This window comes from Neophocaena asiaeorientalis, unplaced genomic scaffold, assembly GCF_003031525.2.
Source record: "Neophocaena asiaeorientalis asiaeorientalis breed wild unplaced genomic scaffold, Neophocaena_asiaeorientalis_V1.1 scaffold171, whole genome shotgun sequence".
Classification (NCBI taxonomy): domain Eukaryota; kingdom Metazoa; phylum Chordata; class Mammalia; order Artiodactyla; family Phocoenidae; genus Neophocaena; species Neophocaena asiaeorientalis.
Genome location: NW_020174013.1, coordinates 11,778,143 through 11,785,915, shown reverse-complemented (window position 1 = coordinate 11,785,915; position 7,773 = coordinate 11,778,143).

Sequence of the window (7,773 nt, the reverse complement as noted above, 5' to 3'; positions counted from 1 at the left end):
ACCATCAATACAGGTCAATAACGATACAATTCCCAGTGATAATGAATCCCAGGAAATTTCTGATTTCTCCTCCTCTCTTTGGTTCTAGATCTAAGTAGACCCACATGCAGGCAGACACAGACAGACAGACAGACAGACAGACACACACACACACACACAAAACACCATTACAGAATGTTTTCCCCTCTCAGCCTTTGCCTTTATTTCCTTCTCTGTTCCCAACCTGTAGCCAAAACTCATACATATGGTTCTCCCAAGGAGAGAAATATCTACTAAGACTCCATCCACCTGACTAAAAAAAGAAAGTTAAAAATTGAGAAAAGTAGATAATGACCAACCAAGATCCTTTAGTCCCTTCCTTCTCCTTTCTAAGAAACACTGAACCTCAGGAGAAGGTCTTGGGGAAAACTGGCCTAGCCTCTGACAAATTAGGTATCATCATCTCCCATTTTACAGATGAAGCAACTGAGGCTCCTAGAAGTTAAATGACTTGCCAAATATACCACAAACAAGTGGCAACGGGTGAACTGGAATGCAGCTTTTGTACTTCCTAAAACAGTCTTCTCCCCATCGCCCAACACTGTAGGTTTTTAACCAGATGCTCAAGTATTCTCAGTGCATCATCGCCTGTGCAAAGAGTTGGGAGGACAATGGCATTTCTCGACTTTTATTACTTCAAATCTCATCAACCATTTTATTTCACAACCTCTAAAAAGTTTCTCTATTTCACTGTGGTGGGTTTCAACCCCCTACAGTTGACTTTCTGCCACCCTTTGTTAACAGGCAATCTCCAGGCCAATGCAAGGTCACCATCTAGTGGTAAGAGCTACTAACTACAGGCTACACACCACATCTTGGCAGATCCTTGCACCCCTTTTGCCCTCTTCCCACGCCCACCTCTCACCCCGCCATTATTTCCATGAAACATACAGAAATAATTTACAGAGGAAATAAGGAATTTTTAACTATATAAAACAGAGTAATTTTTAAATGATTTTAAGATTTAGGCATTTACTAAGTCAATACACTTAGACTCATGTATAGGTAATGATCTACCCTGCCAGTGGACTGTTCTTAGCCTAGAGCTTGACATGCAAAGAAGCATCAAGAGAAGACTAGATACGGACCACATGGCAGATCATTATAGATGAACACAACTCGGGGTAAGTACTAGACTCTACTTCACTAAAGGACCTCAAAGCATCTTAGCAACTTCCTGAAAATTGAGCAAGCACTACTCAAGCAAAACAAGCTACTTCTAAAAATAACATGAATTCTGATTCTACGCTCAAACATCAAGTATTTTTTGAACACATGCTCTAGGCTTCAAAAATAACATGAATATGCTAGGTAAGTATTGAACAGTCCTCTAGCAAGCCTGCTTTTGCACACCATTCACTATTCCATAGAATCCACTGTCTTCCTATTAAACAAATATTTTTAAGTGCTAAATTCTGTCATCTTTTTTCGGTCCTAAACATGAGCTTCTCTGAAACTTTTAGCACCCTTGACCAAGTGCTCTTCCTCAAACTCTCTATCTTTAATTCCTTGACCTATATACTCTCTTGATGATATGCATACCTCTCTGATCACGCCTCTAGTTTTAGTCCCCCCACCACCACCATGCCTCTGAAGCTATGGATATCCCCCAAAGATCTAGCTTGGGACTCCTTTTATTCTTTTCACTTTATCCTGACAATCCATCACATTTGTGCCTTCAACTATCATGTCGGTATCTCCATTCCTGACTTTTCTTTTAAGCGCTAGTGTCACATTTTTAACTGCCTACTGGATATCTCCCCACTGGAATTTCAAACTCAACATGCCTAAATCAGAGAGCAGCAACTTACCCTCCAACTCCACTGCCCTTTATTCACCATTTCAATCCATCAGTCTCCATACTCTGTTGCTCTTTTAACTCCTTTTCCCAATGCACTCTCATCTAACCATCTCCAGGGGCAGTCAGGTCTGTATCTGCATTGATCTCTCCCCGTCCCTTTCTCCCTTCTCTCCCCAAGGCCACTACTCTGATTCAGGCCCTCATTCTCTTCCACTCTGACCACAGTTTTTCAACTATTATTTGTTCTCTGTATATTTGCTGAGAACCTATCACATACCAGGCATTTACCAGGCACTGGCAATATAGCAGGGACCAAATGAGATAGCAGACTTGCTCTGATGGGTTTTATTTGTTACTGTCGAGAAAGAGAAAACAAACAAATATAAGAAATGAGGAAAGGCACAAAGGAAAACTTTAACATTCTCATCCTTGTCTCCTTGATTCAATAGAACAAAATCTCCATCATCATCTCGAACCTTTAGTTTCTTAGTTATTCTGCTCTACCTTTCATATGTGACCTGTAATGAAACTCAGAGAAATTCCAATTTTTGCATAGTTGATGGCAAAAAGCAGAAAAGCAAAAGGAAATTGTTTCTGTAAATGTTAAACTCTTGCTTAACTTTAAAATCATTTTCATAAATTAAGAAACAACTTCTAAACTTTTGAGAGTTAATTAGGCAAAAAATTGTACATGTGCTTTGCCATAGCAAAAAGTGTGAAACGAACAACTTTTGTTACTTGGAGGCAAAGTTAGTACTGTGTGCCTGCTTTGATCATTTAGTTGGAAACCTGAAAGTCTAAATTATGTTTATTGTCCTTACTAAAAGGTATTCCCATCAACTGATGCTAATTAAGCCTAAAAAGCAATCAAAAAGATTTGCGTTTGCTCATATCCTCAGTATTAACTTCTGATTTTTAAGGCCTTATATACTTGAGTGATTGATTTATTCATTTATTCTTTCTTTCGTTTAACGAACATTTATTACAGAATGCTTTAGAGTGCTTACTACGTGCCAGACGTGGGACTGGTTTCTGGGGTAGAGAAATATGACATTGTGACTATCCTCAAGAAATTCACAATCTAGCATGACAAGAATTTTTGTGGAACAGTGAGAGAGGTGAGAGTTATAACAAAACTCAAAGTTCTGTGGGAAGAGAGGATGGTTAGGAGTCAAGCAAAGCCTCACCAAAAAAAGACAACTTAGGTTGGGTCTTGAGAGATGAGTGTTTTTCAGTTGAGATGGGGAAGAGTATTGCAGAGAGAAGGAAAAAGATGTACTCAGGGGTGTGACACAATAGAACATCCACTGGGGCAACTGCCAATACCTGACATAAGAGTCCCAACTTTACATAACAGAGGGGGAATAAACCAGTTATCAAACTTGAACGGAAATGTCAATACATTGTCATACTTGCACAAAATTGGCAGATGGTAGCCAGCTTCTGACATTAGCTTGCTTGACATGTACTCAAATGACCTTGACCATGCTATATGGATAGAAACTTTCAGCCACTGACTCTGCCTTCAGTCATATCGCAATTCTTCCAAGAACTTAAATTAACATCTCATCAGCATGCCCAGCTTTCCCAAAGCAACCATGAATTTATTAAAAGCAAATTTAGTTCTGCCTGCTGGTTTGTGTTATCTAGTGTTTGGCTGTTTCTGTTGTTACCACAGCAACAGGTGTACACAGAACAGGTGGTACTGCTAAAATATTGCTTTATGAAGTACTTTCTGGTATTATTTCCACCAGAAGAGTTAAAGAGGATATAATGAGCCACTGTCTCTGAGGAGGAACCAAAACAGAAGAAGAGGGACTAAGACAAGGGACTGGGTTCCAAAAAGGTTTCATGGACCACATCCCATGGCAAAGAACTAATAGCTCTCACTGGAAAAGTCTCTGAGGCAAACAGTGGGTTAACAATGCTAATAATGCAGTGTGAACCTGACCCTCCCTAAGAAGGAGAGGGTACTCAGGCTTTCCAAGCTAACTGACCACGGACCACTTTTTCATCTAGAGGTGCAGGGACCATGAGACATACATCGAGTTAAATACTATTATAGCTTAAAAAAAAAAAACTATATTAAGAAACTTAAATGCAACTAAGTGAAAGAAGCCAATCTGATAAGGCTACATACTATTTGATTCCAATTATATGATGCTCTGGAGAAGGCAAAACTATGGGGACAGTAAAGATCAGTGGTTTTCAGGGGCTTACGGGGTAGGGAGCAACGAACAGGCAGAGCACAGAGGATTTTTAGAGTGGTGAAACTATCTTGTATGATACTATAATGGTGGATACGTGTCATTGTACGTTAGTCCAAACCCATGGAATTATAACACCAGGAATGAACCCTAACACAAACTACAGACTTTAAGTGATACTGATGTGTCAGCACAGGTTCATCCATTGTAACAAGTGTACCTCTCTGATGGGAGGTGTTGATGGCATGAAAGGCTATGTATGTGCAGAGTCAGGGGGTATATGGGAAAATTCTCTGTACTTGCTGCTCAGTTTTGCTGTGATGTAGCTGCTCTAAAAAACTGCCCTAAAAAATAAAGTCTATTTTTAAAAACGACATTATATCCTATGTAAGAAAACTATAAAATTAAAGAAATAGCCTCTCATGAAGCCATGATTCCCCAAGGTCCCTTCTCTATGTGTTGAAAACAGTGCTTCAGATGAACAGTTATTGAGTGGACCCTGTACTAGGTGCTGTGGTAGAAACAGGAGAAGCAGAAATCTTGGTCCCCAAGAGTTTGCATGATGGGGAGAGAGGAAAAATTACAGATAGATAGATAGGAAACAATTAGGAAAACATATTTAGCCAATATTTATCGGGTGCACTTCATGTGACAGGTATGATTATGATGGTAGGCTTAGGTGTTTAGTAATGAACTGTGGTCCTTCTCTTCATGGAGCTGACTGTCTACATGGAGAGAAAAATATTAAATCAGCAAAAACACAAACAAGAATGTGTTATGTAGCCTAACAAAAGCAACTTAATTTAGAATCTGCTTTAGACAACCTATTCTGAGGAAGTGACATTTGAGCTGTCATGTAACAGACTAGTCAATTGAAAAGGGACCAGTGTTCCCAGCAGAGGAATACTGTGTGTAAAATCCCTGAGATGGGACCAGCTTTCAGTTCCTGGAATTGAAAGGTGCCATTGCAAACAGGAGCCTATAGGAGAGGAAAATGGAGAAGTGGGCAGCGCACAGCAGGCAAGGCCCCAAGCACAGGTTAAGGAGCTTTTATTCCATTGGAAATGGGACGGCTTTGAAGGGTTTTAGGCAGAGAACTGACATAATCTGCTCAATGTTTTAACAGTGTTGGATTCTAGGGATAGCTCACTCATCAGGTTTGCTTCAAGTTGAGGGACTAATTCATTCTCTGATGAAATGGAAGTCCAGAGAAAGAGGGAGCCTACCTGGGTTGAAGTTTAAGTGCGACTGGGGAATGGAGTGGGTGGGCATGCATTTATTAAGAGCATTTATTAGGAAGCTTATCAGTTACAAGAAGCTTCTGTCAGTAGAGCAGTACCTGTATGTGTATGTGGGAGAGAGAGGGTGTAGGTTTTCCATTCACAGAGCTTGGTTTGAGCCAGTAGGAAAGGAAGAGCCTGTGAAAGGCCCCACTGGTGCCTTAGCATGAGGGCAGTGTGTTTATGCCCAAGCCTCTGCTATTGTAACACAATTTTTTCTGAGAGAGGTAATATCATCAGTAGTCACAAGCCACTGCCTTAGCCGGGAACCAGTTAATAGTCAAAATCTAGAGAGGTCCCAAGTGAATGAAACTCGGACAGGGGACAGAAACAGTGGCAATTTGGCACAAGCCTCCTCTCCTCAGCATCGGGTTTTTTTTTAGCATATTTTTTAACATCTTTCTTGGAGTATAATTGCTTTACAATGGTGTGTTACTTTCTGCTTTGTAACAAAGTGAATCAGCTATACATATGTTCCCATCTATCTCTTCCCTCTTGCATCTCCCTCCCTCCCACCCTCCCTATCCCACCCCTCTAGGTGGTCACAAAGCACCGAGCTGATCTCCCGGTGCTATGCAGCTTGCTTCCCACTAGCTGTCTATTCTATATTTGGTAGTGTATATATGTCCATGCCACTCTCACTTCGTCCCAGCTTACCCTTCCCCCTCCCCGTGTCCTCAGGTCCATTCTCTACATCTGTGTCTTTATTCCTGCCCTGCCCCTAGGTTCTTCACAACCATTTTTTTTTTTTTAGATTCCATATATATGTTAGCATATGGTATTTGTTTTTCTCTTTCTGACTTACTTCACTCTGTATACAGACTCGAGGTCCAGCCACCTCACCACAAATAACTCAATTTCATTTCTTTTTATGGTTGAGTAATAATCCATTGTACATATGTGCCACATCTTCTTTATCCATTCATCTGTCAATGGATACTTAGATTGATTCCATGTCCCAGCTACTGTAAATAGAGCTGCAATGAACATTGTGGTACATGACTCTTTTTGAATTATGGTTTTCTCAGGGTATATGCCCAGTAGTGGGATTGCTGGGTCGTATGGTAGCTCTATTTTTAGATTTTTAAGGAACCTCCATATTGTTCTCCATAGTGGCTGTATCAATTTACATTTCCACCAACAGTGCAAGAGTGTTCCCTTTTCTCCACACCCTCTCCAGCATTTACTGTTTACAGATTTTTTGATGATGGCCTTTCTGACCGGTGTGAGATGATATCTCATTGTGGTTTTGATTTGCATTTCTCTAATGATTAGTGATGTTGAGCATTCTTTCATGTGTTTGTTGGCAATCTGTATATCTTCTTTGGAGAAATGTCTATTTAGGTCTTCTGCCCATTGTTGGATTGGGTTGTTTGTTTTTTTGATATTGAGCTGCAGGAGCTGCTTGTAAATTTTGGAGATTAATGCTTTGTCGGTTGCTTCGTTTGCAAATATTTTCTCCCATTCTGAGGCTTGTCTTTTCATCTTATGTTTCCCTTTGCTGTGCAAAAGCTTTGATGTTTCATTAGGTCCCATTTGTTTATTTTTGTTTTTATTTCTATTTCTCTAGGAGGTGGGTCAAAAAGGATCTTGCTGTGATTTATGTCATAGAGTGTTCTGCCTATGTTTTCCTCTAAGAGTTTTATAGTGTTTGGCCTTACATTTAGGTCTTTAATCCATTTTGAGTTTATTTTTGTGTACGGTGTTAGGGAGTGTTCTAATTTCATTCTTTTACATGTAGCTGTACAGTTTTCCCAGCACCACTTACTGAAGAGACTGTCTTTTCTCCATTGTATATCCTTGCCTCCTTTGTCATAGATTAGTTGACCAGGGCTTTCTATCCTGTTCCATTGATCTATATTTCTGTTTTTGTGCCAGTACTATACTGTCTCGACAAAGCTACAGTATAGCCTGAAGTCCAGGAGCCTGATTCCTCCAGCTCCATTTTCCTTTCTCAAGATTGCTTTGGCTATTCAAGGTCTTTTGTGTTTCCATACAAATTGTAAAATTTTTTGTTCTACTTCTGTGAAAAATGCCATTGGTAGTTTGATAGGGATTACACTGAATCTATGGATTGCATTGGGTAGTATAGCCATTTTCACAATGTTGATTCTTCCAATCCAAGAACATGGTATATCTCTCCATCTGTATCATCTTTAATTTCCTTCATCAGTGTCTTATAGTTTTCTGTATACAGGTCTTTTGTCTCCGTAGGTAGGTTTATTCCTAGGTATTTTATTCTTTTTTTTTACAATGGTAAATGGGTGTGTTTCCTTAATTTCTCTTTCAGACTTTTCATCATTAATGCATAGGAATGCCAGAGACTTCTGTGCATTGATTTTGTGTCCTGCTACTTTACCAAATTCATTGATTAGCTCTAGTAGTTTTCTGGTAACATCTTTAGAATTCTCTATGTATAGTATCATGTCATCTGCAAACAGTGACA